Source organism: Lissotriton helveticus, chromosome 2_1 (assembly GCF_964261635.1).
Source record: "Lissotriton helveticus chromosome 2_1, aLisHel1.1, whole genome shotgun sequence".
Taxonomy (NCBI): domain Eukaryota; kingdom Metazoa; phylum Chordata; class Amphibia; order Caudata; family Salamandridae; genus Lissotriton; species Lissotriton helveticus.
The window spans coordinates 2803466-2810250 of NC_136059.1; positions in this window are offsets into that span (position 1 = coordinate 2803466).

Below are 6785 nucleotides of genomic sequence, written 5' to 3' on the forward strand. Positions count from 1 at the left end.
TTCTGTTCCCAGTGCCATCAATGTTCTTCTGGACATGTGGGTCACTGTACGCAGTGTTGTGGTGCATGTCACCTCTTCTTCTGGTGGGTGTGCAGACTTGTCACACCGCTCCTCACCTTTCTGGATGTTGTTGTTCTTGATGGCGTCGTGTCAAATGGCTCTTTTCTTCTTCTCCTTCCTTCATGGCGTCGTGCCCTTCTTCTCCGTTTTCCTTTTCGCGAAATGGTCTGGTCATCTCGCTGTCCTTGTCTCCCTGACCAGGCTTCTCGAGGCAGCGTGCACTCCGCCTGTGTTCCTCTGGTTTTGTCCTGGCTTTCAGACATGGTCCTCTTCTCTTCTGTGACTGGACCGGTCGTTGCGATCTTTCTTGCTTCCTGTTACTTCTGGTTCTTGTAGGTGTTGCGTCCGTCTCTTCGGGTCCTCTTGCGGACACTCTCTTGGGCATTTGGTTCACGGACGTCTTCTGTCTTTGGAGTAGACCTCCTGCCAGGTCTCTCTGCGCTGGCGACCATCTGACTGGTCGTTCCACTTTTCTTTCTAGGCGATTCTCTGGCTTCGTCTTCCTTGTGACCAGGCTGGGTGGTCACCCTTTTTCCTTGTAACTTCATCTTCGTTGGCGACCAGACAGGGGTCGGCTTTACCATCTTCCTTGCGACTTCGTCCTCCTTGCGACCAGACTGGGTGGCCGGCTTTCCTTCTTCTTTGTGACCAGACTGGGCGGTCAGCTTTCTCCTCTTTGCAACCAGACTGGGTGGCTGGCTTTCTTCTCCTTGCGACCAGGCTGGGTGGCTGGCTTTCTTTTCTTTGCGACCAGGCTGGGTGGCCGGCTTTCTTCTCCTTGCGACCAGGCTGGGTGGCTGGCTTTCTCTTCTTTGCGACCAGGCTGGGTGGCCGGCTTTCTTCTCCTTGCGACCAGGCTGGGTGGCCGGCTTTCTTCAAAGAGTCTTCATGATCCTGGTGATCTGCGTGCTCACTTTTCTTTGCTGTTGCGATACTTTTGCTTTGGTGCGCTTTTGTCCGCGCTCTTCGGGTGCTTCACTGTGTCCGGAGGGTTGTGCCACCGCTCCTGTGGCCCTTCTCTTCGCTGGGCACGCTCTTTCGCGCGCTGACGGTGAGGCTTTTGTGCTTCTTGGGGCGTTAAACGTGCGTGGTTTCTTCGCCTCTTCTGGTTGCGTAGTGACCTGGCGTCGCGCTATCGTTACACAGCTCTGTGCATGGAGTTCTTGCACTCCTGGCGCGTTCCAGCGCTTCTGGCGCGTTCCTGCCCCGTCCCTTTTTGTCCTTAAGTGCTGTGTGACGACTTGGCACCATTCTGGCGTGGTAGCCTTCTCGGGCTGCAAGACAGCTTGTCCTGTGCTGCTGCTGTCTTTCTGGAACGCTGTTGCCTGCAAGTTCACACTGCTGGTGCATGCTACTCTGTCTTGGTAGATCGCTCACGCAGCCCCTGCGTTGCTGCAGGCATGGCACTAGCTGTGGGCTGCTGTGCTCTGTTCACTTTGAGTCTCAGTGACTTCTTGGCTAGTATCGCTATTACTGCACAGCTACTACATGTTGCTGGGAGCAATGTACGCCGTCTGGCCACTAGGTGGCAGTGATGCCTTTCTTTGGCTTCCTATTCTGTTCTCTGCAACTTCCTCGCAGTTGCCACCTTTGTGTTCCTGCCAGTGAGGTGCTGCAGGGGGGCTACAGGCGCCTCCCACCATGGCGACCCCACTTGCAGGGGCTTGCTGCTTTGTATGGCTCTCAGTCTCTGGGGGGGGGGGGGAACACCATCACCAGTTGGCTAATACAGTGCTCTTGAGGTGATGAGTGTTTTCACTATCGTGAGTGTTTTCACTATATGAGTGTAGCACTAGTGGGAGCGGGCACTGCTCCTCTTCAATGCTTTGTTCACTTAGCGCCCGGCAGCTCTCTCCACGCTGCGGGCGCTTCTTTGGGTCTCCTTCACTCTCGCTCACCCTGCCACCGCAGTTCGCCAGGCATGTACACGCTGCGCGGCAGGGGAGGGGGATCACTGCTTCTAAGCTGCGGGTTGGCTCCTCTTTGAGTGTTCAGTGCCCGGCAGCTCTCCACACGCTGCGGGCGCTCCCCCTTCGAAGTTCCTTCACCCCGCAGCCTCGCATTACACCCGCTGCGCGGCGGGGGACAGGGGATGCTGCAGCAGACCGCGGGTGGGCTCCGCTGGCCTTCCTTCATTTTGGGGGGAGATAGTGGCCGGTTCCAGTGTCTGTATTGTGCTGGTGAGGCAAAGTTTTTTTCCACTTTACAGCGGGTGGGCTCCGCTGTACACGCTTTCGGCGGTGCTCGCCGGCTGCCGCCACTACCTTCACCCTGACCACTGCGGGTGGGCTCCGCTTTAACGTAACAGTCTTAAGGGGGGGTTGCTTCAGGCTCGTGCGACGCCCGAGTTCATTCTCAGTGCCCGGGCTCACCTCCGGCCGACGGGCCTCTTCTGCCATGCGGGTGGGCTCCGCGCCGGTCTCCACGTGGTGGGGGCTCAATTGCGGCCAACGCCGGTGGGCTCCGGTCGATCTGCTGTGTCCCTGTGCGCCCTCCTCGGCACGGCAGCACTCGGCAGAGCTGGAGAGGTGCGGGGTGGGCTCCCGGTCACCTTCTCATGGACGTGCAGGCTCGGGGCTAGGCACTTGCTCCGCAGGCTTCTTGGCGGCCGTTGCCGATCGTCGCAGTAGGGATGCCATTAGGCGGGCATCATTCTCTCCCCCTTCTTCTTTAGCTGGTGCACACGGGGCACAGCCATCTCGTCGCCAATGTAAAGTTGGGCCCTAGGCCCGCATTATGGTAAATGAATGTGACACAGACACAGATAGTGGGCTAGTGAATGGGCCTCGAGCACGTGCACTCCGCCCTCTTTATTGACTGGGTCACGTGACTCGTGACACCAGTGGTGAGTGGGTGTAAAGTGTGGGTTACATCATTCAAACAAGTAGACCGTGTCCAGCAGGACACTACAGTGACGTTCCGCCTCAGCCTATTAAAATGTGATGCTAAAATGTCACTTGCGGTGCCCGAAATGATTCTTACACTGAAGAAACTAGCTCAGCCAGCTCCCCCAATCCTGCCTGAGCAGCGCATAGCGCATTGGCACTCCAACTTTAGTTTAGCATTCGGCGCATGATTAGCAGGGCTAGAAGGGCTTGACAGCTGATCAGGCACTATGCCCAATATGCGTGACTTTGCAATTCAGTGCGGTGATGCGAATCACCACACTGAAATGCGTGAGTCTCACACCTAATGCGTGGTACTTGACAGAGCTGAGCTCAGTAACCGGGCTGTAACTGAGAGGGCATGGGCTGCCTGTGCATGCGTGCTATTTGTTATGAAGAGGGAGCCCCGGCGCCAAAGAGAAGTGCGGCAGCTGAAGTCCCGGGTCCCAGGAGGGGGCCCGGGTGAAGACCAGCGGATAGCACTGCGGGGCTCTCATGCGGAGACTGACCCGCTGGCTGCCGAGGGAGAGAGGGACACGCGGAAAGAGCCCGGTGAGTGGGGGGAGTGGGGGGAATGTGTGTGCACGCGTGTCTGTGTGTGTGCGAGTCTGTCTGTGTGTGTGTGTGCGCGCGCGCGTGTGTGTGTGTGTGTATATGTTATCCACTTCCTGGCAATGTAGGACAGGAGATGTACACAGAGTGTGGATGAACGTGCGCGCTCACATGGGGGATTCTCCTGCGCGTGCCTATCCCCTGTCTCACATTCCCAGGAAGTGAGTAACAAAAGATGCTTCGCTGGACGCAGTACTTCGCACTGCTTACACCAGCTCGACCTAAAAATGAAGAACTGGTTAACTATGAAATAATGGAAGACCTATATATTAACGTTCAGCTACAGATTGAAAAACCAGCAATGAGGCCTAATAAATACATCACATTGTATGGTTTATGCTATACGCACAAAAAACCTACACATGAAGGTATATGGAGAAAACCTGTCTAGGGCATAACTATTAAGAGGGATCCTTAATTCTGATGACTTATTTGCTGTCAGTTAATAAAACTCTTGATCAAATCAGCACTAAACCGGACTTTCACCCCAAAAAGGAAGAACTCAAAAGTAAGCAGGGCAAGTGGGGACACTGGAATGTATATAGAGGTGAGATCTGTACTTCCCCCACTGTGGATATGGCTATGGATAAGGCTGGACCTAGACGTTGTAATGATCCTTGATGTAATATTCTTTCTGTATTGCCCATTATTTCTGATTCTGTATTGTATGGACTGATTATTGGATGATGACTCTGCTTTTTGTTTTTCAATAAAATATTTAAAAAACAATTTAAAAAAAAATTTAAGCAGCGTTTGAGCATCACAAGGTGAAAAGAAAACTTCACAAAGGTAGAAGTTGATCTTATTTTTTTTGTTTAAATATTGTAGCTAGATAAATGATCACAAAGTGCCAGAAAAGTTCTCAGGCTCCACAAACGAATGATTGCTGGCAACTCACTTTCAAGGAGGAAACTGATAATCTGGACTCACCTAGCCAATTTGGAATCAAGCACAAGTATCTGTGGCAGGAAAAAGTAGCTATTAATTGAATGTGCAGTGCCTGTTCTCCGTACCCCGTGTGTAAGTAGGGCAGTCGGCTACGAAGTTCATTGCGCTCATTCGGCGCTTTGAAGCAGCAGGAAGGACGCATGAGGCGCTTTAACTGCAGTAAATAAACACATGCAGTACTGCACACTGCTTCCGCCGCCCCTTCTCACACAGGGCTAACATTAAGAAATGCTACGAGGAAGAGGTTTATTTCCTAATTGTTTTCAAAGCTCTGTCATTTATAAAAGCGCAAGCAATAATAAAGATTTGACTAAGACCAACGATAGCAATTATCAACGCTAACCCCGGTGACGCGCCTCTTGCAGAGGTTTTCAGCAGGCGCTGCCTGCCATGTGTGACCCCAGGCATCAAATCGCACGAGGTGTTATTATTGAATCTCCTTTGAATCTCGGGTGAAAGAACAACAAAGCCTCTTGAAGTGTCTCAACAGGGGTGCAAAGCACACCTCAGCACCTCCTGTGGTGTGTGTAGCCAGTTCCTTCTCAGGGCACAGACACTGGCGGCGAGTCACAGTTTGAAGTGTGTTTTGAAGGCCACGAACAGCGGGAGGAGGGTGAAATGTTTCATGGAATTACCGATGCCTAGCTCAGATGCTGGGTTTGTACTGCTTTGGCTCCCTCAAGAGGCCAAAATGTGCAAATGCCAAGTGGTGAATCACATTTGAAAAATTCAGCGATACTCTGTTTAAGCTGCTTTGCAGTCGGTAGGGTATTATCGTGCATAGTCTGTTTTAAGTGAATTCCGGACAGCCTACTTATACCCGTAAAAGAGTACTGAAGTCTTTTCCTGAAATTCAATATCTTGCAGAATTTGAGCCACACAGTACAGATATTCTGAAGAGTAACATGCTGGAAACGTATTATCCAAGAGGTCCACATCTGGAAAGGGTGTGGCTTTATGAAATACTTCAACATTATAATTTCAGAAGTATCGTCAGTGAAAACATAGATGACGGTAAATTTGCTGTGGCTGGATATGAAGGATGTTTGGTGAAACATAAAGGAAATTTAATCAACCACCGAAAGCTAAGTTGCCAAACTCCTGTCAAAAGAGTTTTTCTATTTAGCCTTTTTACAGTTGTTTAAGCCATGGCGAACTGAAAGTGAGCTACTTGGAGAATATGAGTGTTAGGAAGACAGGCTCAAAGCTGTGAAAGACAGCATTGGGTGCTCTGTGTTTCCAGAGTATCTTCAAATGTTGAGAGATGAGATTGAACAAGAAGAAACAATTGGTGGTGCGATACCAAGAGAGTGTTCTCAAAGTAGTCACAGTTCAGAAACTGGAAGTCAAGATCCTGTTGGACAGCCAACGATTGAAAAGACTATCAGAAACAGTTTTACCATAGAGTTGCTTTCATTAACACCTTCAATGCTCATGACAAGGTCAGCTCGTCATGCACTGCAGCCAAGCTGACCATGTAATTTCAATGGAAATTAGAGTAAAAGTGGGAATTGCCTTAGCACCAAAGGGGTTAAGGTAATAATCTATTAGTAAGCCAGTATTAAAAAACGTGTAGTGAGTGCAGTGAACAGTATGACATAGTTGTAATGATCTACTGTACACATTTTTTTTTTACAGTCCATTGATTGTTTTTCCCACTGTTTCATGATGAGTCTTCAAACAAAGCACTGTTGAAAGTGAACAAGTATGAAAGCTGAAAACAGGAAAAAAACAGTAAAGCATTTATCTATGTTGAATTAAAGGTTTGCTTGAACAAATTTGTATGTTGTTGGGTGGCCTAATGTTCACAATGACATTCTAATCGATAATAAATTATTAGACAATTAACATTTTTGTTTGCTTCTATTTGTTGGAGGTAGAGATATATTATGTGTGTTAAATCAGAAATCTAGTGAAGGATTCATTGAGCTACTACTCATGTACTCGTCCCATCTCTCATGCACAACAGTTGCACTTGTCTAATAATCCAGAAACTACCCAAGCAGTCATCCAATCACTCAGGTATGCACTTGAATGTATCTAATCTCCCAGCCTCTACTTAGGCACTCCTGCAATCACCCAGGAGGTACCCATGCACTATGCAAACACCAGGACACTATGTATGTACTCATCCATTCACTGAGGCACTACCCATGCACTCGACTCACCCTGGCACTACTCATGGACTCATCCAATCATTCATGCAGTACCCATGCACTCATCCAATCACTTAGTCACTATCCATGCACTTACCCAATCTCGCAGACAGTATCCATGCAT